Source organism: Tamandua tetradactyla (genome assembly GCF_023851605.1).
Source record: "Tamandua tetradactyla isolate mTamTet1 chromosome 15 unlocalized genomic scaffold, mTamTet1.pri SUPER_15_unloc_1, whole genome shotgun sequence".
Classification (NCBI taxonomy): domain Eukaryota; kingdom Metazoa; phylum Chordata; class Mammalia; order Pilosa; family Myrmecophagidae; genus Tamandua; species Tamandua tetradactyla.
The window spans coordinates 64,146-87,358 of NW_027518244.1; the positions used below are offsets into that span (position 1 = coordinate 64,146).

The 23,213-nt window shown below is 35.2% G+C and overlaps 1 long non-coding RNA gene and 1 pseudogene across 1 annotated transcript; one reads left to right on the forward strand and one right to left on the reverse strand.

Annotated features, from left to right (window-relative positions):
• Nucleotides 1-5,859: 5,859 nt before the first annotated feature.
• On the reverse strand, nucleotides 5,860-8,069 carry LOC143672767 (uncharacterized). Its single transcript, XR_013170015.1, has 3 exons — nucleotides 7,822-8,069; nucleotides 6,716-6,791; nucleotides 5,860-6,034 (listed from the first exon to the last, which is right to left on the reverse strand). It is a non-coding gene; the product is annotated as an uncharacterized LOC143672767 (long non-coding RNA).
• A 13,285-nt stretch (nucleotides 8,070-21,354) lies between these two features.
• Nucleotides 21,355-22,282, forward strand: LOC143672741 (olfactory receptor 2B8-like; annotated as a pseudogene).
• The last annotated feature ends 931 nt before the right edge of the window (nucleotides 22,283-23,213 follow it).

Genomic DNA, 23,213 nt, shown 5'->3' on the forward strand with positions numbered 1-23,213 from the left:
CCCTTGAACTCCAGACCCATGTATCCATATGCCCATTTAACATTTTTTTATTGGCTGTCTACTGGATATCTCATTCAAAATTGAGTTCCTGACAAACCTTTCCAGACCTGTTTCTCCAGATTCCCTACACAGTAAATGGCATTTGTACAGTTTAGAGAACACAATTTAACAGTATTTAATATCAAGCCTTTCTATATTTTATACCATGTCTGATTAATCAGCAAATACTCTTGGTTCTACCTTTAAAATATATCAGAACCTGACCATTTTTTCCCAGCTCCAGGGTTTCTATGCTAGACCAAGCCACTAGCATTTCTACTTTAATTTTTACGGTAACTTCTGGAAGGACTCTCATTTCTGTCATCAGCCCACTTGAGTCAGTTTTCAACAGGAAGCCAGAGCAGTCCTGTTAAAATGCCATTTATATCCTGTTCTTCCAGTGACTTCTCAACCTAGAGTAAAAGCCAAAATTAGCACAAGAGTGTCTAAGCTCTATAAACTCTGGATTTCAACTCTCTAATCCCACTATTCTCTTCTTCTCTGCTTGCTACACTCTGGCAATGCTCCCATCTTTTCTCCTCGAATAGGAAGAGCAAGTTGATGGAGTTTGCAGTTCTCCATATTTCTATAAATCTTATCCTAGAGGCATGCTCATGACTAGCTGCCTTACATTATCCGGTTTCAAATGTGCATAATTTTGCCTCTTTTTGGGGTCTTCCCAGTCTACCACAATGTCAGCCACTTCTCTGACATTTCTTTTGCCCTTTTCCTAATTTTTTTATTTTTCCCACTGCTTCTCACTATGTAATATTTTATACATCCTTCTATATTTAACCTGCTTTCTTTCACTTTCATTATAATATGCTTTTCCCCATGTGATTTTGATGGAAAACACATCAGTTTACTGCTTATCTCACATTCATTAGTAGATTTATTGTGAGATTATTTCAGCAGTTTATTTTATATGAATCACTTAGTATGAATGAGAACTATTTTATACATAGGCAGAATCTTTGCAAACATGGAATCTTTGAGAACTAAAAGGGGCTACCTTTGTGAAAGAGTTATAAACACCTGGACTCCCTCTCAGTCTTAACCCTCTCTGATTCTAATATTCTCTGGTCCTCATACTGATACCAGTACTTCAGCATTTATAAAAATCATAGCAAAGGATTTTCAATGCTTTACTCTGAGTCAAGTCCTGGCTTCATATTCCACATGAATTACTTCTTTTTTATCCATAAATACTCAATGTAAGCATGTTTATGGGTTAATATAAATGATTATACAATTGATTTGAGATTTAATAAGGTGCTAGTAGTTACACAGTTAATAAGTGGTGATGTTTTCTTCAGAGACCTCAGAATTGAACTACTAAACCACCTCTTTCTTATGTGATATCAAATTAGTAATTGCTGGTGAGTTCTGTGTTTCCTTCTCTTTTTGGTATTAACTCCTTAATTAAAAACCAATATGGTAATACAGAGAGATTCAGGTGCTGTCTGCATATAGGTACCTCTTATATACAGGTTCACAGAAATGTTTCCCAGCAATGTCCATATCATCAATTGGGAGTTTCCTGCATCTCTTACTTTTGCAGCCAATCTTGATTCAACATGGAAACATTCCACTTTACCCCCACCTGGAATCAGAACCCTTACTTGTAATTTTCACTGTCACAACCAATGCAGGCTCGCACTGTGGATCCAGGAAACTGGCACCTGCTCAGTCTCCCTAGTTTATTTGATCTGTAAAGTACCTCAGGGGTTCATAGCTTTGTAAGTCACTGCAAAAGCAATAAACCATGTGCTGACTCATTAGGAAAATATTGCTCAGTGCAAAAGATGGGGGAAAAAGTGATGATAATTACTATGTATTGAAAACTCTTTAGAGCCAAGCTTCCTAGAAATTTTATATGTTAAATGACTCTATGATAAATGTCTTGCAATTCCCTTATTTGTAAATAAGAAAATATATTAAGTGCCCATCATCCATGGGCTCATCCTGTATGTGCAATTTCTGAAACACCTGGAGATGTCATGCCTAGATCATCACTGAGAGACCCAATTTGGCCACAAACGCATTGATTGGATCAGTTAAGCTTTGTTTCTAATAGTAAAGTTAGCGACAATGAAATGGAGAGAGCAAAGAAGGAAGAAGGAAAAACAATGGTTGGGTACTAATCCAGGAACTCTATCTGATACTTACATGCATTATTTCCTATTTTAACAAAAATTATGAGGTAGATATCAGTATCATTATCACCATTTTATCTTTACTTTTGTGGAGAGGTTTTCTGGTTCAGAAAATATTTTGTTTTTTAATTAATTTTCCCCAATCATTCATTTCCATAATTGTAAAATGGGGATAATGCTCAATGGATTCATGCCAACTGAGCTGGAAATATTTTTTGAGTTTCTTAATTATTCTTAACAGCAAGCATATTTGCCTTTTTACTATGTGCCAGGTATTACATTTAGTGCTTGATGTGAGTTAGTTTTTAGAGCCCTTCAAGATATGTGCTACCATTACAGAGGCTTTTTGTTAAAGTTAAAATAGAAGTGCAAGCTGTTTTCAATGTTATTATTAATAAAATACAATGTCATGGAAGATAAATATTGGGAGAATAAGTTTACTGTATGATTTATTTAAACTAGTGTTTTAGAAAAAAATATTAAAAGTTAAGTACTAAAGAAGTTGACATAAGTTCATTTCTTATCGCTACCCTATGAGGTAATTCTGTTTTATAGATGAGAAAGACAGGTCCTTCCAGAGAAGCAACATGGTTTCTGGAAGGAGAAAGAAAATCAGTGGGCAAAGCGTTCTGTGACTCAGACTCTGTTCTGTGCTTTTATTACTGCAGGAAATGCCTCTAAGATTCCTCCTGCTGTGACATAAAGCCTCCCCTTTTATGTTTTGCTGCTTGTTGTATCTTGAAAAGAAGGAGAAAATAATTTCTGATCTCCTGCCCTTAAAGCTTAACCATTCAGAACAGTGTCTTATAATCTACTGTGAGGACAGCATAAGTAAAAATGACACAGCTTTGCAATAAAAGTGAACATCTATATCTCAGGAAGCCTTTTGGTTGGAAATGTCTGACTTCTCTGAATGAACTCCACACACATATATGTGCACAAATATTTGATTTGGTCAGAGCCACCATTCTGATTTCTTCTCTTGCCATCATTTGTAGCCCAAAGAACCTTCACATTCAACAGCTTTGTGCTTGCTACTCATTCTCTCCATTTAGTGTTTTGATCAAAATTTCTCCCCTTCTTAGCTTGATGTTCCCTAATCACACAGTTCAAAATAGCCCTTCTCCTTTTCCACTAACACTCCTTATCCTCTTTCCCTGCTTTACTCTTTTATGGAACATTTACAATATGGCTCAACATACAATGGGCTTATTTTATTTGTTCTGCATTTCCATCTACTAGGAGGAGAGCTCAAGAGACCAGAATTTGTTGCCAATGGTTAGAACATCATCTAGCACAGAATAAGAATTAGTACAGATGATATTTGTTAAATGGATGAATGGACAGACTTCCTTAATTCTAGAGAAGCACACCATAAAATTCCCATTCTGCTCTGTTCTAGTGAAGACATTTAACTCCTACATGATTTGTTTATCATCCCACATAACTGCTGGAGCTAGAAATCTCTAGTCATCCTGTACTCTTCACAGGCAAGTACAAGAATAAAGCAAGAGTAACTAAGCATACAATGCACAGTCTGACTAGTGAAATACATGGGGAAATTTATTTCATGATAGGATGTGCTTGTGAGCTGTGCAGTTTCCATTTGAGCGGCAGATTGTCTTTCATGTTGAAGAAAAAAAGGAAACCATGTCATATAAATATGAATTATGCATGATTTGAGGGGAGTCAAATCAGAGATAGTTCTTCTGTAAGTACAGACAGCATGTGTGAGGCAGATGACTTAGATTCAAGGTCTGCTCAATGCTCATCCACCACGAGATCTTATAGAAATGATTTAATCTTGTTAAGTCTCAGTTGCCTCCATGAAAAACAGGGAATATAATGATAATTACTAGATGGGACTGTTGTAAATATTATGGATGATGGAGTTTTAAAAATAATTAGTGGGGGGCTTGGCCCATGGAAAATATTCCAGATAGCAGGGATTCCCTGATTCAGATATAGCAAGTACTGTTGAAAACTTGCTGAAATTTGAGTTACATGAGCATCAAAACTAATAGTGAATTTGTAGATTATATTTGGTCCAAAGAATCCCCTTTCTGTAATATTTGCCAATATTAGAATGAGAGCAGCTCTACTTTACAGGAGTGGGAAGAGGAAAAGAATTATTACATTAAAAGGTTTTTGCAGAAGAGTATGCAATTTTGGTAGGCAATATAGGCTTGTCAGCATGAGATGTGGAGTAAGGAGGACTTGGGTCCAATTCAGATTCTAATCTTTCCTAGTTTGGTCACCATCGATAATTTACTTGATCTTCCAGAGAATCATGTTACTCCTATGTAATTTAAGCATTTCTATATCAATAATATCCCTTATAAAATTAGGGTAGGATTTAAAAGAGATAGTCTATTTAAAGGCCTTAATGGGCTGTCTGACATATAATCACAGAAATTATGCATTGGGTATTTTATTTTACATTGGGTGTTAATGTTACATAATTGTAAAACATTGGATTTTTATATTATTGTGCAAAAGAGTGCAGATTGTAAAATTAGTGGCAGCTATTGCCCCTTTTTTTCCCTCTGGTATTCTTCTGAGTTAGTCAAGCCTAATCCCTCAGGGTGCAGAGCTTTCTCGATGACCCCCAAATTTTGCAGCATGGAGCCCCACCCCATCTCTTCTTGATTACTTTATTACTCTGACTTATACCCCATTACTTTAGAAATATTTTTTGACTTTTATAAGGTCACGTATACATTTGAGAACTTAATTCTATAATTTGTATCACTAGAAAATGCTCAAATCCACAGCAAACAGTGAAATAGTTCACCAGTTTTCAGTTTTCCTTGGGGCTCAAACATAGGCCCCAGATCACAAGTTACAATTTTGCTTTAAGTAAGGAATGCTTTACTGGGGAGGACCCCAGAGCCTTTCACAACCTGAAAGTCATGGTAAGCTTTTGCGTTGCTTTAACTTTAAATGTACTGTATGCCTTCCTGCTTTTTGGAAGAAAAAAGCAAGCTGAAAGAAGCATAAACTTTTTCATTATTTATTTTGAGCATGAGTATAGAAATTTTTCTTTCTATAATCTCCATCCTCTTGGGTTTTTTGAGATATTCATAAAAGCTTACTCCTTTGGTAAATGTTTTTCAATGGCTTGTCTTATGATTTCCATGTCAATTATGCAGTTTTTCAGCTTTCTTTAATGCAAGGTGCATTTCCTAACTGCTTAGAATAGAGAATTATAACATTCTTTTTACTCTCAGTAGTTTTGGAGACTGCAATAGAATGAAGGAGGTTTTAGATCCTCCTCTCATATAACCATACCAAATGGCTATAGAATCATTATGGGAATAAAACAAAATTTGTATGCCAGCAGTAGTACCTGAATCACATCAACCTACCTAGAATTCACAGCAAAATCATCATTCTAAAATTCTCATAGTCAAATCAGCTATTTCTAGAAACATTTATAACAATTAGTGGGTCCCAAGTGTATTAGATTCACGGAATACCTCATAGATTTATGGCCTGGGGAAATGGCTAACAAGGCAATTAAATGAACCTATTCATTGAGAAAGTCAGATCAATCTTATCTAATAAGACTCAAAAGGGCTTGTTTAGAGACTGCAATTCCCCATTGATAGATGCATTCAGTCATAACCATCCTTCACATTATATATTGTTTTAATGAATCCAAATGAAAATAAAATAAATGCACATGGATATTACACACATACATTCACATATATATATACATCTTAATATTAATAAAAATACAGACACTAATATATCTTTAATGTGCTGATATCTTCCATTTTTCCATCTTGCTCTCTGACCCAGAAGACCAACTTGTTGGGACTGTATTGATGACTCTTGGGCAATGTAGGGAGGAAGTGAATTGAAAGGAAAGAAAGATCAAGTCAGAGTAAGTTCTTAACCCAGGTTCTTTCCCTGCGAGGTCAGTGAGGACCGCACTCCTCCCTTGAGCAAAGCCACAGTATTTGTCTTGTGCCACCAACACAAAACCTTTTTCTCTCAGGATTCTGGTAACTGCTCTTTCCTCCTGTCCCTTCAGGCCCAGCTATATCAGCATCTGTAGCACAGGGCTACTGTGTCTTCTGTAGTTTTTGCATACTGCATTGCTTTGTAAAGATGGTCCCTTTACTAATTCTTCTTAAATTACCCCATTTATATGGCCAGTGTTAGAAGATAGATCCTGAACTTTAAAGTAATTGATATTAAAAATAGCCCTAGAATCAAACCCTCAGATGGGCTGTCTGGATTAATTTGATCACATATTTAAGAATTCTCAGATAAATTTCCAGCTGGGGAAATGGGACACTGGTAATCTTTGCTGTGAGGGGTCATCATGATAATTTATTATCAGTGATATCATTTCATGGGATGTAGACAGAGAGTAGGGCAGTGAAAAATCTATTGATTATAGTACACAATGACTACCGTGATAATACTGATTATAAAAATGAGGGATCTTTTGAATTGAAATATTAATATACAATTGTAAGGTTCAAAGGGCAATTGGAATACTTTACCTGCAACTTTGAAGACATTTCTATTTGCTCACAGTCCATTAGGAAAAATGTATTTGAGTCCCAAGCCAGGACCTGACTGTAAAGATAGAAGAATTGCAATACCAATTAAATGCTAAACATTACCAGAGGCTCTATGCAGGCTGATCTAATTCTTGGAAGGAAGAGCCAGGACCATAAAATATGCAATAGGGTTGTCGGGCAGTCAAGGATGAGTCTAATAACAAGCATCCCTCCTGAAGCAGCAATCCGTATCCTTCCCTTGCCTGAGGGAACCAGTTCTACTCTGGATAAAAAAATTTTGCCCTAAGCATTTAAAAAAATGGATATATGTGTATGTATATATGTGTTTATGTAAGTGTGTATATATATGTATATGTGTGTGTATGTGTGTGTGTGTGTGTGTAAAATATATGGGTACGGCCACCACTGGGGGCGCCTGGCTCCTGCGTGTCGCCTCCACTGCTTGTAGCTTCTCTTCCATGGAGCTCACATATTAACATCACATATTAACCATTAAAGTAAAAGTTGGTGACTCTATGCTAGATGTTGTGAATGAAAATAATCTAGGTATTCATGGTGCTTGTGAGGGAATCTTAGCTTGCCCTACCTATCCCCCTCACCCTTGAAGGCACATATTTGATAAGTTACACACAGTCACTTTAACTGGTGGCATGCTTCATCCGGCCTTCAGACTAACAGGCTCATCATGTGGGCTGACAATTCTGTTAGACAAAGTCTATGGACAATATCACTGTTCAAGTACCGGACACAATGGCCTATACCACAGTCCAGGAATATGGATAAGAATTCATAAACTAGAATAAATAGGAATATGTTCATGAAATTTTACCTATTTTTATAATTATCATTTCTTAATGTAATTAAATGAGATGAATTTATTATTGTAACTAGGTTTGCTATTTGAATTCACCTTGTATAACTACTGAATTTTATACTGCTAAAAGTATGTAATCTTTATTTTGGTTAATTTATAAAAACCAAATTTTACCCAAAAAAGCTAATATGATAAAACCTAACATATTTTACCTTCTATTTGTTTAGTTACATTAGCAAAATATTTTCATATAAATCTTATGTCTGCTTACCATGAAGGTGGATTAAAAACTTGTCATTATCCTTCTTTGATCTGGGTGAAGATGGGGAACTAAAATTTCTAGTGCCAAACAACTAAGTAACTATGTGATCAAATTAATCCAGAACCTCCATTTGAGGGTTTGATTCTAGGGTTATTCCTAATATCAGTGCACACATTTGTGTGCAGTGGAAGTCAAATATCTCACCAGACAGGATGAAATAATCCAACCTGCCCTAAGTGGATGCATGTTCTGTGTTTACAGACATAATGACCATTGTGAAGACAGGAACTTATACAACATGACCCATGAAATGTTAAGAGGGTTCTGTGGCCTTCTAAAGGCCCTCCCTATTATAAACTGACAAACCAATCCAAGATATCTATGTTATTGATTGATTAATGTCTAGGAGGCATCATTATATGGAAAGGGATCGGTTTAATTGTAGTATTCTTAATGCTCCATTTATTAAATGTTTAACCTAAACTTAAATCCTCTTAAGTTGTACATATATTTTCTATTGATTAATTAAATTTCTTTAGATATTTATCCTTTAATTAAACATTAAATACAGATGAGCCTTTTAAAGGGTTCATATACTTATTCAAGTCAAAGTATTCTCAATATAATGATGACAGTCCATATTGAAAATGTTCACTAAAACCTAAATAAAAACATCAAATATTTAGGCATAATTAATTTCCTCATTATGTCTATTTTTGCATTGTAATTTCTTATTATTATTGTCATACATATTTATAATCTTCCTATATTTTAGTCACTTTCATGGAAGTAAAGTAATCTTTCCAGGGAAAAATAAATAAGAGTACTTTCTCATTCTAGCCAACTTAGAAGATCTACACTCTCAAATTTTTGCTTCATAGCTGAAGAATGGAATAGTTCTTCTCTTGAAGTAAATAAAATAGGAACAATGTGTCAAAGGATTGCTTCTTCTTTTTATAGTTAAGCTTTAAATGTCAGTATGACTTTAACATGTCATTTTAAACATATTTTTTGTCTTTTTACCATCTATCTTCCTCTAAAAAATGCACTTTCAATTCTCGCTTAGCCAGATGAAGAAAAATATCGTAATGTTGTTATTATTATTATTGCTTAATACATAAGAATTATCCAAGACTAATTTAATTCTGTAATAACAATATTCTAATTAAAAAGGTTATCTTGAATCTCCAACTATAAGATCAGAAATTGAGCCAGCATAATTAATTTTTCATGTATGAACTGATATCTAATTCAGAATATTGGAATTATCCTGTTTCTACTTGGTTCTTTTGCATGACAACTGTTGATGGTAGTCATTATGTGTATGCATCAATGCTGATTATTCCTTTCTGTTGCTTGTAGAGTTCCTAATTCTGCTGAGACTATGTAAAAAATTCCATAGTTTACATTTTCATTTGTTGCTTATATCAATAAAGCATGGGTGCATGTATATATATTTGCATTTCTATATATTTATATATACTATGTATGCTTTTAGCCATATTAAATAAAGTACCTTAGTTTTAAAGCCCAATAAAAATGAAATAATCTACTATATTTACCCTTCTTTTTTTTACTTGTTTCTCATACTCACCATATACATTTTTTGAGGATCATGATTTTCTTAGCTTTCATTGTTTCAATATATTTTAATTAAAAATAGGTATTTTTTTACTTTTTTATTTTTATTTTTGGTGCATAGAATCTCACAACTTATCACCAAGAAAATCTTTAGGTTGATTCCTTTCTTTTGTTTCTGCCCCTGTCACTGACAGTATCACCCATGTTTTTTAGATACAACAGGATGTTTCAGGCACGTAGTATTTATTCTCTTACCTAAGACATAGTTCCAGCTACCACCTAAGAATTCCTCATTCTTTTAAATGGGTAGTTGTACTGGGGCTAAAATTTTAGATCCAAACTGTGCACATGCATATCAGAGTTTATATCAAATTGTCTTCTTTTAGCATAGAAGGAATGGTGGTCTTAAGTATTTCTCTACTGATTCAATGGCTATTGTGTTGACTGGGTGATCACGCATTGGAAAGAATAAGATTGGAAAATAAGTGGCAAGCAGGTCTGGAAGAGATAAAAGGTGTATCTCTGGGAAAGAACCAGGTATAAGTTATTCATGCTTATTTTAAATACCCAATGTCAAGTATGAATTACAAAGAAGAGAATAATTGGGTGGACAAGATAACCCATGCTGAGGATATTGGTAAGCCTTTCTTCTAAGACCCCTATATTCAAATAGTGGACTCATTAAAAATTAGCCATGGTAGCAAGAATGGAAGGTATATTTGAATTCAATTATTATTGAATCTCCTCCCACTAAAGATAAAATGGCTGCTGTCACTATAGTGTGTCCAAGCTCATAACAACAGAGGCCATAAATGAGCTACTGAAATGACACTATTTCCTAATAAGATGAAAAAGCCATATGTGGTCAGGTCAATCACACTTTTCCTCACTTCAAAATAGGTTATTTCCTTCTCTACATGAAATGATTTTGCCAGCACCCCATTCATTTAGGACTTACATTCATGGATTTCCAGAATGCCTAAATCATAGCCTTGGTAGGTATTCCACAAACCAATAAATTTGAGAATCATCAGTGTCTGTCTCAATTCAGGCCTACTTCCTCAGGTTACTTATATAAAATGGCCTAATTAATTTTTATATTTGTTCCAGATATACTAGAATTTTACATAGGTAAACAGAATTATTGACTGCCACCCACCTTGGACTATGGCTACTTCAAAGTCTTTCCTTTCTCCCTAAATGGAACTAGAGCAAACTGTTTTACACTGAAGGCAAACAACCAGAAAATTATGCCATTTTACAATTTTCATCATATTTCACAATGAAATCAATGGTGTGTCCTCTCTGTTTTACCTTGATTAATTTCAATTTCTTTCTTTTTAAACATCTTCATTCTGACAGCACTAACCAGAGTCACTGCCATCTCTTCTCACTTAACTGTTACTACTCTGTGTCTTTTGTTTTCTGGTACCTCATTCCATCTGGCATCCAAAGTGATTTTAAATCATTTATCAAATCATAGTACATTTCTATCTAAAATATTCCAATATTATAATCAGAGTAAAATCCTAACTTCCTACCATCACCTAAAACCTTGTTATACAATATGTGGTTCAAAAGTCCGTAAAATGAATGCCTCATGTATCTTTTTCCAAATGAACACTCTTAGCATCTGGCCCATTATCTATGGAATTAGTGTGACATTTAAACAAGAAACTTATGTGATTCCTTTGCTTATTAAAGTTTTGGATGCAATGATTTAGAAGACTCTATATAATTTAGTCATGAACAATTTTTCTTTTTTTATTTACATATCCCTACATATCTCATATATTACATGCATAAAAGTAAACTAAGCAAAGTTCATATTTCTATGAATTTTGAAAGTTAACATATCCTTGTAAACTACAAATAGATTTTAAAAAATACAAGCATCCCAGACACCATGCTCATTCCCTCTTCCAGTCACTTGAAACTCCTCACTGAAGGTAATCACTATCTTGGCTTTTAATATCATAGGTTAATTTTATGTTTTTAAAATTCATATAAAGAAAATCATATCACATGTACTATTTTTTGCTTTCTTTAATGAAAGTTGTGGGTTTACAAAGCAATCATGCATAAAGTACAGAATATCATTCCATACCAAAAACGTGCATTGGTGTGGAATATTTGTTACAATTGATGATAACACATTTTTATAATTATACCATTAATTAAAGTCTATAGTTTAACTCAGCGTTCATTGTGTAATGGAGTTCCATAGAGTTCCTTTTAAATTTTTATTCTGTTGCAACATATACAATCTAACATTTCTCAATTTATAACATTCATATATATATTTCATTGCTGTTAACTGAGTTCAAAATGTAGTGCTATCATCACCACCTTCCATTATCATGCATACTATTTATACATATATATATATATATAATCATGCATAAATATAAAAATTACAGAGCTCTCATATACAACCATATTATTGACACTTTGCATAGTGAGGTACATTTGCTATAATTTATGAAAGAACATTTTTATAATTCTACTATAACTATAGCTCACTATTTACAACAGGGTTCATTGTGTTGCACAGTCTTAGGTTTTTACTTTTAATTTTTATTCTAGTAGTTACACATACAAACTAAAATTTTCCCTTTTAACCACATTCACACACATAACTCAGAATTGTTAATTACATTCACAATATTGCTACCATCACCAGCATCCATTACCAATACTTTTCCATCATCCAAATAGAAATTCTGTACACTTTAAGCATTAACTCCCATTCCCTACCCCCAACCCAAGCCCTAGTAAACCATATTATAGATCCTGGCTCTATGACTTTACTTATTCTAATTATTTCATGTCAGTGAAGTCATAGAATATTTGTCCTTTTGCTCCAGTCTTATTTCACTCAACATGACATGTATCTGTGTTGTCCCATTTATCAGAACTTGATTCCTTTTCAATGCTGAGTAACATTTCATTGTATGTATTTATCACATTTTGGTTATCTTTTCATTGGTTGATGGACACATGGGTTGCTTCCACTTTTTGGCAACAGTAAATAACATCATTGTGAGTATTGGGGTGCAAATATCTGCTTGAGTCCTTGTTTTCAGTTCTTCTGGATATATACCTAGTAGTGGGATTACCAGATCATATGGTAATTCTATGCTTAGCTTCTTGAGGAACTGCCAGACTTCCAGAGAGTTTACACCAGTTTACATTTCCCCCTGCACTGAATGAGTGTGCCTATTTCTCCACATCTCCTCTAAAATTCTTGTTTTCCATTTTTTTCTTTCAACAGACATTCTAATTTGTGTGTAATGATATCACATTGTGGTTTTCATTTGCATTTCCCTAATGGCTAATGATAATGAAAATCTTCTCATGTGCCTTTTGGCTGCTTGTATGTATCCTTTGGAGATATGTCTGTTTAAGCCTTTTGCCCATTTGTCTTTTTATTGTGAAGTTGAAGGATTTCTTTATATATTCTGGACATTAAACCTTTATTGAATAAGTTGTTCCCAAATATTTTCTCCTATTGTGCAGATTGCAATTTAACGTTCATGATAAATTCCTCTGAGGAACAAAAGTTTTCAATTTTGATGAAGTCTCATTTACTATTTCTTCCTCTGATGCTTATAATTTGGGTATAAAGTGTTAGAAATCATTGCCAAAGACAAGGTCCTGAAGGTGCCTCCCTATGTTTTCTTCTAAAACTTTGAGCATTCTCATTCTTATATTAAAGTTTTTTGTTCATTTTGCACTGATTTTTCTTTTTTTTTTACTTTTTTTTATTAATTAATGGGAAAAAAAGAAATTAACCCAACATTTAGAAATCATACCATTCTACATATGCAATCAGTAATTCTTAACATCATCACATAGATGCATGATCATCTTTTCTTAGTATATTTGCATCGGTTTAGAAGAACTAGTGACACACCAGACAAAGATATAGAATGTTAATATAGAGAAAAGAAATAAAAGTAATAATAATAGTAAAAAAGAAAAGAAAAACAAAAAACAAAACAAACAAATAAAAACAAACAAACAAACAAACAAAACCTATAGCTCAGATGCACCTTCATTCAGTGTTTTAACATGATTAATTTACAATTAGGTACTATTGTGCTGTCCATTTTTGGGTTTTTGTATCTAGTCCTGTTGCACAGTCTGTATCTCTTCAGATCCAATTACCCATTATCTTACCCTGTTTCTAACTCCTGCTGGACTCTGTTACCAATGACATATTTCAAGTTTATTCTCGAATGTCCGTTCACATCAGTGGGAGCATACAGTATTTGTCCTTTAGTTTTTGGCTAGACTCACTCAGCATAATGTTCTCTAGGTCCATCCATGTTATTACATGCTTCGTAAGTTTATCCTGTCTTAAAGCTGCATAATATTCCATCATATGTATATACCACAGTTTGTTTAGCCATTCTTCTGTTGATGGATATTTTGGCTGTTTCCATCTCTTTGCAATTGTAAATAATGCTGCTATAAACATTGGTGTGCAAATGTCCGTTTGTGTCTTTGCCCTTAAGTCCTTTGAGTAGATACCCAGCAATGGTATTGCTGGGTCGTATGGCAATTCTATATTCAGCTTTTTGAGGAACTGCCAAACTGCCTTCCACAGTGGTTGCACCATTTGACATTCCCACCAACAGTGGATAAGTGTGCCTCTTTCTCCGCATCCTATCCAGCACTTGTCATTTTCTGTTTTGTTGATAATGACCATTCTGGTGGGTGTGAGATGATATCTCATTGTGGTTTTGATTTGCATTTCTCTAATGACCAGGGGCATTGAGCATCTCTTCATGTGCCTTTTGGCCATTTGTATTTCCTCTTATGAGAGGTGTCTGTTCAAGTCTTTTTCCCATTTTGCAATTGGGTTGGCTGTCTTTTTGTTGTTGAGTGGAACAATCTCTTTATAAATTCTGGATGCTAGAGGTTTATCTGATACGTCATTTCCAAATATTGTCTCCCATTGTGTAGGCTGTCTTTCTACTTTCTTGATGAAGTTCTTTGATGCAAAAAAGTGTTTAATTTTGAGGAGCTCCCATTTATTTATTTCCTTCTTCAGTGCTCTTGCTTTAGGTTTAAGGTCCATAAAACTGCCTCCAATTGTAAGTTTCGTAAGATATCTGCCTACATTTTCCTCTAACTGTTTTATGGTCTTAGACCTAATGTTTAGATCTTTGATCCATTTTGAATTAACTTTTGTATAGGGTGTGAGATATGGGTCTTCTTTCATTCTTTTGCATATGGATATCCAGTTCTCTAGGCACCATTTATTGAAGAGACTGTTCTGTCCCAGGTGAGTTGGCTTGACTGCCTTATCAAAGATCAAATGTCCGTAGATGAGAGGGTCTATATCTGAGCACTCTATTCGATTCCATTGGTCGATATATCTATCTTTATGCCAATACCATGCTGCTTTGACCACTGTGGCTTCATAATATGCCTTAAAGTCCAGCAGCACGAGACCTCCAGCTTCGTTTTTTTTCCTCAAGATGTTTTTTGCAATTCGGGGCACCCTGCCCTTCCAGATAAATTTGCTTATTGGTTTTTCTATTTCTGAAAAATAAGTTGTTGGGATTTTGATTGGTATTGCATTGAATCTGTAGATCAATTTAGGTAGGATTGACATCTTAACTATATTTAGTCTTCCAATCCATGAACACGGTATGCCCTTCCATCTATTTAGGTCTTCTGTGATTTCTTTTAGCAGTTTTTTGTAGTTTTCTTTATATAGGTTTTTGGTCTCTTTAGTTAAATTTATTCCTAGGTATTTTATTCTTTTAGTTGCAATTGTAAATGGGATTCGTTTCTTGATTTCCCCCTCAGCTTGTTCATTACTAGTGTATAGAAATGCTACAGATTTTTGAATGTTGATCTTGTAACCTGCTACTCTGCTGTACTCATTTATTAGCTCTAGTAGTTTTGTTGTGGATTTTTCCAGGTTTTCGATGTATAGCATCATATCGTCTGCAAACAGTGATAGTTTTACTTCTTCTTTTCCAATTTTGATCCCTTGTATTTCTTTTTCTTGTCTAATTGCTCTGGCTAGAACCTCCAACACAATGTTGAATAATAGTGGTGATAGTGGACATCCTTGTCTTGTTCCTGATCTTAGGGGGAAAGTTTTCAATTTTTCCCCATTGAGGATGATATTAGCTGTGGGTTTTTCATATATTCCCTCTATCATTTTAAGGAAGTTTCCTTGTATTCCTATCTTTTGAAGTGTTTTCAACAGGAAAGGATGTTGAATCTTGTCAAATGCCTTCTCTGCATCAATTGAGATGATCATGTGATTTTTCTGCTTTGATTTGTTGATATGGTGCATTACATTAATTGAATTTCTTATGTTGAACCATCCTTGCAGACCTGGGATGAATCTTACTTGGTCATGATGTATAATTCTTTTAATGTGTTGTTGTATATGATTTGCTAGAATTTTATTGAGGATTTTTGCATCTATATTCATTAGAGAGATTGCTCTGTAGTTTTCTTTTTTTGTAATATCTTTGCCTGGTTTTGGTATGAGGGTGATGTTGGCTTCGTAAAATGAATTAGGTAGTTTTCCCTCCACTTCGATTTTTTTGAAGAGTTTGAGGAGAGTTGGTACTAATTCTTTCTGGAATGTTTGATAGAATTCAGATGTGAAGCCGTCTGGTCCTGGACTTTTCTTTTTAGGAAGCTTTTGAATGACTAATTCAATTTCTTTACTTGTGATTGGTTTGTTGAGGTCATCTATTTCTTCTTGAGTCAAAGTTGGTTGTTCATGTCTTTCCAGGAACCCATGCATTTCATCTAAATTGTTGTGTTTATTAGCGTAAAGTTGTTCATAGTATCCTGCTATTACCTCCTTTATTTCTGTGAGATCAGTAGCTATGCCTCCTCTTCCATTTCTGATCTTATTTATTTGCATCCTCTCTCTTCTTTTTGTCAGTCTTGCTAAAGGCCCATCAATCATTGATTTTCTCATAGAACCAACTTCTGGTCTTATTGATTTTCTCTATTGTTTTCGTGTTTTCAATTTCATTTATTTCTGCTCTAATCTTTGTTATTTCTTTCCTTTTGCTTGCTTTGGGATTAGTTTGCTGTTCTTTCTCCAGTTCTTCCAAGTGGACAATTAATTCCTGCAATTTTGCCTTTTCTTCTTTTCTGATATAGGCATTTAGGGCAATAAATTTCCCTCTTAGCACTGACTTTGCTGCATCCCATAAGTTTTGATATGTTGTGATTTCATTTTCATTCACCTCTAGGTATTTACTAATTCCTCTTGCAATTTCTTCTTTGACCCACTTGTTGTTTAAATGTGTGTTGTTGAACCTCCATGTATTTGTGAATTTTCTGGCACTCCACCTATTATTGATTTCCTACTTCATTCCTTTATGATCCGAGAAAGTGTTGTGTATGATTTCAATCTTTTTAAATTTGTTAAGACTTGCTTTGTGACCCAGCATATGGTCTATCTTTGAGAATGATCCATGAGCACTTGAAAAAAATGTGTATCCTGCTGTTGTGGGATGTAATGTCCCATAAATGTCTGTTAAGTCTAGCCCATTTATAGTAATATTCAGATTCTCTATTTCTTTATTGATCCTCTGTCTAGATGTTCTGTCCATTGATGAGAGTGGTGAATTGAAGTCTCCAACTATTATGTTATATGAGTCTATTTCCCTTTTCAGTGTTTGCAGTGTATTCCTCACATATTTTGGGGCATTCTGGTTTGGTGCGTAAATATTTATGATTGTTATGTCTTCTTGTTGAATTGTTCCTTTTATTAGTATATAGTGTCCTTCTTTGTCTCTTTTAACTGTTTTATATTTGAAGTCTAATTTGTTGGATATTAGTATAGCCACTCCTGCTCTTTTATGGTTGTTATTTGCACGAAATATCTTTTCCCAGCCTTTCACTTTCAACCTATATTTATCTTTGGGTCTAAGATGTGTTTCCTGTAGACAGCATATAGAAGGATCCTGTTTTTTAATCCAATCTGCCAGTCTATGTCTTTTGATTGGGAAATTCAGTCCATTAACATTTAGAGTTATTATTGTTTGGATAATATTTTCCTCTACCATTTTGCCTTTTGTATTATATATATCATATCTGACTTTCCTTCTTTCTACACTCTTCTCCATACCTCTCTCTTCTGTCTTTTCTGTTCTGACTCTAGTGCTCCCTTTAGTATTTCTTGCAGAGCTGGTCTCTTGGTCACAAATTCTCTCCATGACTTTTTGTTTGAGAATGTTTTAATTTCTCCCTCATTTTTGAAGGACAATTTTGCTGGATATAGGAGTCTTGGTTGGCATTTTTTCTCTTTTAGTAACTTAAATATATCATCCCACTGTCTTCTAGCTTCCATGGTTTCTGCTGAGAAATCTACACATATTCTTATTGGGTTTCCCTTGTATGTGATGGATTGCTTCTCTCTTGCTGCTTTCAAGATCCTCTCTTTCTCTTTGACCTCTGACATTCTAACTAGTAAGTGTCTTGGAGAACACCTATTTGGGTCTAATCTCTTTGGGGTGCGCTGCACTTCTTGGACCTGTAATTTTAGGTCTTTCATAAGAGTTGGGAAATTTTCAGTGATAATTTCTTTCATTAGTTTTTCTCCTCCTTTTCCCTTCTCTTCTCCTTCTGGGACACCCACAACACGTATATTTGTGTGGTTCATATTGTCCTTGAGTCTCTGATACCCTGTTCAAATTTTTCGATTCTTTTCCTGATAGTTTCTGTTTGTTTTTGGAATTCAGATGTTCCATCCTTCAAATCACTAATTCTATCTTCTGACTCTTTAAATCTATCATTGTAGGTATCCATTGTTTTTCCATCTTTTCTACTTTATCCTTCACTTCCATAAGCTCTGTAACTTGTTTTTTCAGTTTTTCTATTTCTTCTTTTTGTTCAGCCCATGTCTTCTTCATGTCCTCCGCCAATTTATCAATTTTGTTTTTGAAGAGGTTTTCCATTTTTGTTCGTATATTCAGCATTAGTTGTCTCAGCTCCTGTATCTCATTTGAGCTATTGGTTTGTTCCTTTGACTGGGCCATATTTTCAATTTTCTGAGCATGATCCGTTATCTTCTGCTGGCGTCTGGGCATTTAGTCAGATTTCCCTGGGTGTTGGACCCCACAGGTTGAAAGATTTTTCTGTGAAATCTCTGGATTCTGTTTTTCTTATCCTGCCCAGTAGGTGGCGCTCGTGGCACACGTTCGTCTACGGGTTCCACCAGTAAAAGTTGCTGTGGGTCCTTTAACTTTGAAAAACTCTCACCGTAGGGAAGTTCGGCAGCCGAAGTGGCTTGGAAGAGTGCCAGCCAGCCCAGGGGTCCGAATGCTGGGAGGGTCGCTGGCCGCCGCAACCCGAAGGGACCGCCTGCCCAATTCTGCCAGTTGGCCTGGGAAGGAGGAAGGGAGGGACTCCGGCTGCTTGCTGTCCCACCCGGGAAAGCCCGCGCCCCTCGGCGATCTCACCGGAGCTGGTTCTCCCAGACAGTCAGTCATTCCAGGATAGGTTACGACGTCCCTTTGATCTCCATCGTGGCTCTGGGAGCTGTTCTGTATCATCTCCACTCCCCCAGTAGCTGTTCTGAAGGAGGAAAGGTGAGGGTGGCAAGGCTGTCGAGGCCGGTGGCGGAGGAGCCGGTGAAGGTGGAAGAGGGCACGGTGGTTATTGGAGAGCCGCTGAAGCAGGAGGAGAAAGGGAAGGATAAGATGGTGGATGGAGCGCCGCCGGAGCAGAAGGGGGAAGAGGGAGAGGAGGGCGGGTGGGCTGGCAGGCGGGGCGTGAGTGCCGTGCCCGGCCCTGCACTGATTTTTCTAAATGTCATGAGGTAGGCATAACCTTCCTTTTTATTCCAAATGGAAATTCAGCTTTCTCAGCACCATTTGTTGAAGAGATTATTATTTCTCAATTCAGTGTCCTTTGCCACTCTCTGAAACGTCAGTTGGCCATAAATATAAAGGTCAATTTCTGAGCTCTCAATTCTATTGTATTGATGTCCTTGTGCCAGCACCATGCTGTTTTGATTACTGTGGCTTTGTAATATGTTCTAAGATCAGAAAGTGAGTCCTTCAACTTCACATTTCCTTTTAGTATAACTTGAGCTGTTTTGAGCCCCTTGCCTTTCCATATACAGTTGATGATTGGATTTCCCATTTATGTGAAGAAGGTTGTTAGAATTTTTATTTGGATTTATTGAATTTATAAACTGCTTTGTGTAGTATTGAGAACCTAAATATATTTAGTCTTTCACAGCAGGGACCTGGAGTATCCGTCCATTTAGTTATGTCTTCATTAATTTGTTTTAGCAATGTTTTGTTGTTTGCTATGTGTAAGTCCTATACATGCTTGGTTAGATTTAGTCCTAGATACTTCATTCTTTAGTTGCTATTGTGAATGAATTTTTTTCTTGACTTATTTTTCTGATTGTTCATTACTTGTGTATAGAAACCCTAATAATTTGAGGCTATTGATTTTTTACCCTCTCTCACTTTGCTGAATTCATTTATTAGTTCTAGTAGTTTTCTTATGGACTTCTCAAGATTTTCTGTGTATAGGGTCATATCATCTTTAAATAAAGAAGTTTTTACTTCTTCTTTTCTAATTTGGATTTTAATTTGTTCCCTTGCCTAATTGCTCTTGAAGATACTTCACTATAATTTTGAAAATCAGTGGTGACTGAGGACATCCTTCTTTTGTTCTTGGTCCAGAGGGAAATATTTCAGTCTTTCACCAGTAAGTAGGATGTTAGCTATAGACTTTTCCTATATGTCCTTTATCATGTTGAGGAACTGTCCTTTTATTTCTAGTGTTTTTTATCAGAAAAGAATGCTGTAGTTTGTCAAATACCTTTTTCTACATCAATTGAGATATTCATGCTATTTTTTTCTATTCATTCTGGAAATGTGATGTATTATATTAATTGGTTCTCATATTAAATCAGCCTGGCATGCAAGGAACAAAGTCCACTTGATCACAGTGCATAATTGTTTTAAGATGCTGTTGGACTCAGGCTTCTAATATTTTCTTGAAGATACCTGCATCTGTACACATAAGAGATATTAGTCTGCATTTTTATTTTCTTGTGATATTTTATCTGGCTTTGGTATGAGAGTAATTTTGGCCTAATGGACTGAGTTAGGGAGTGTTCTACATTATTCAATTTTTGGAAGAGTTTGAGCAGAATTGGAGTTAAGTCTTCTTGGAACATTTGACAGAATTCCCCTGTAATCCATCTTGTCATAGGCTTTTGTTTGTTGAGATATCTTTGATTACTGATTCAATATCTTCACTAGCAATTGGTTTGCTAAAATTTTCTATTTATTCTTGCTCAGCATAGGTAGTTTGTGTGATTCTTAGAATTTATCCATTCAGTTTAGGATATCTAATTTATTGCTATACAGTTGTTCATGGTATCCTCTGAGGATACTTTTCATTTCAGTATGGTTAGTAGTAATGTCTCCCTTTCCATTTCTGATTCTTCACTTATATCTTCTCTCACATTTTTTTTGTCAGTTTCACTAAATGTTGATCAATCTTATTGATCCTCTCAAAGAATTAATGTTTGAATTTTTGATCACTCTACTGTTTTTTTCTTTTCTATTTCATTTATTACCACTTTAGTCTTTATTTTCTTTCTTCTGCTTGTTTTAATTTGTGTTTCTCTTTTATTGTTTTTACCTATAGCTAGGCAATTGTGGCTCTTGAAAATACTCTGACTTTAAGAAATTTGTATTGTTTCTCTGATCTTCAATTTCCTCCTATTTAAAATTATATAAATATATTTAGTAATCCTGAAAATGCAATTTACTTGTGGCAAAATAACTAGTAAAATGCTTCTCATATAATAAAAATTCATGTTATATATATATATCATATATTATCTTATGTTCTGGATTTCCAACATTGTGATGTATAGGACATTTAATTTTATTTTCAAGGGGATGGTCCTTTGAGAGCAAAGTGGCCTGAAAAATGGATATGATAAAGACTAATTTCTCTGTGATTGAATTTGTGTTCCTCAGCCTCTCTCCCCAACCAAAGATCCAGGTCACTTTTTTATTATGTTTTTGTTATTTTATTTATGGACTGTAGCTAGTAATATTACCATCATCACTACTATCGAGATAGAACCTCATCTTCATACCCCCACATACTTCTTTCTCAGTAATTTATCCTTTTCAGACATCTGCTACACATCCACCAATGTCCCACAAATGCTGTCCAACATGGTGGGGAAACAGAAGGCCGTTTCATTCTTTGGTTGTGCTACTCAGATGTACTTCTCCCTCTCCTTTGGAATGATCAAATGTGTGGTATTATGGCTTATGACTGATATGTAACCATTTGTCATCCTCTTCACTACACTGTCATCATGGACCAAAGCACCTGTGTCCAACTGGTTGCCATTTCTTGGTTCATCAGCTTCCTTGGTTCCATGGTGGTCAAAGTCCTCACCTTAAGTTTGCTGTACTGTGGACCCAATGTCTTGAATCACTTCTTCTGTGAGGTGCCTTCTGTCCTGAGGCTGGCCTGCACAAACACTTCATTTACTGAGATGGTTGTTTTTGTCTTCAGTATCATCATCGTCTTCATTCCCTTCCTCCTCATTGTTACTTCTTATTCCTGAATCCTTCTGTCTATCCTCAGGATATGGTCAGTCTCTGGGAAGCACAAGGCACTGTCCACCTGTGTCTCCCATCTGGCTGTGGTGGTTTTATTCTATGGAACTGCCATCATCACATATGTGAGACTACAGTCAAAGTCTTCCTGGGCTGGGGGAAAGATAATTGCAGTTTTTTACACTGTGATCACACTCATGCTCAATCCCTTGATCTACAGCCTAAGGAATCAAGATGTGAAAGGAGTTATAAGGAGAGATATTGCAAAACAGAGGATATAAGAGCTGTAAACTGAACACGAAGGCTAAATGAAAATCTAAGATAATTCTATTCTGTGTGTGAATGGAGAAAAGAAAAAAAATTGCTAGACTGTCAAAATCTGCCCTATATTAGTTACACTGCAATAAAAGACAGAGGAAATTCTGCTAGAAAATTCATCAAGGAAAATGTTTCTGCTGTGGACACACAGCAGCCATAAGGTGACAAAACAACCCCCTTCATTAAATAGTTACATTTTTTTCTCAGTGAGAAAACGTGGTTCTCTAAAATCATAGACCATCTTAAATTAGTCGTGCGAAATTGTATCAATAAAGAGAAAACATTTCACTACTGCTTCCGGAATCTAATTCACTCTGATACAAGGAAACAAGATCAATTTCCAGCCCAGGTGCAGAGCTTCAAATGAAAGGTTGTAGAACTCAACATTCTCCACCTTAATTTTGTAGTTTTTAAGTGCTTTACTTTCTGAGGCTGCTCCTGCAAATGCCATGGTATGTCTTCTGGAATTATTCTTTATTTTCAGTTTGAATTTGGTTAGTTAATTGTAAGAACAATAATACAATGTTGAAGGGTTTTAATATCATCACGGTAGGGGTACAAGATAGAAGAAACCGAATAAAATAAAAAACTCAATAAAAGTCCTATTAGATGTCACCACTATACATCGTACTGCCAGTTTTCCTAAAGGGTATCTTTTCCATTGAAGTGAAAGCAATGTATTTAGTATCTCAGTTAGTAATTATAAGGACTATAAAATGCTCAAGGGGAGGAAGGTCATAGTGAAAATAATTATACCTTATTGGTACCACCTTTTCAGCAACATCTGAAATCTGAACTGCTTCTTTGATATCATATCCTAAGTAGCCTCTCCTCCTCTATTCATTGGCATTATGATGACTCTTCTAGCCCACTTGACTTTGCAGAAATTCAGCT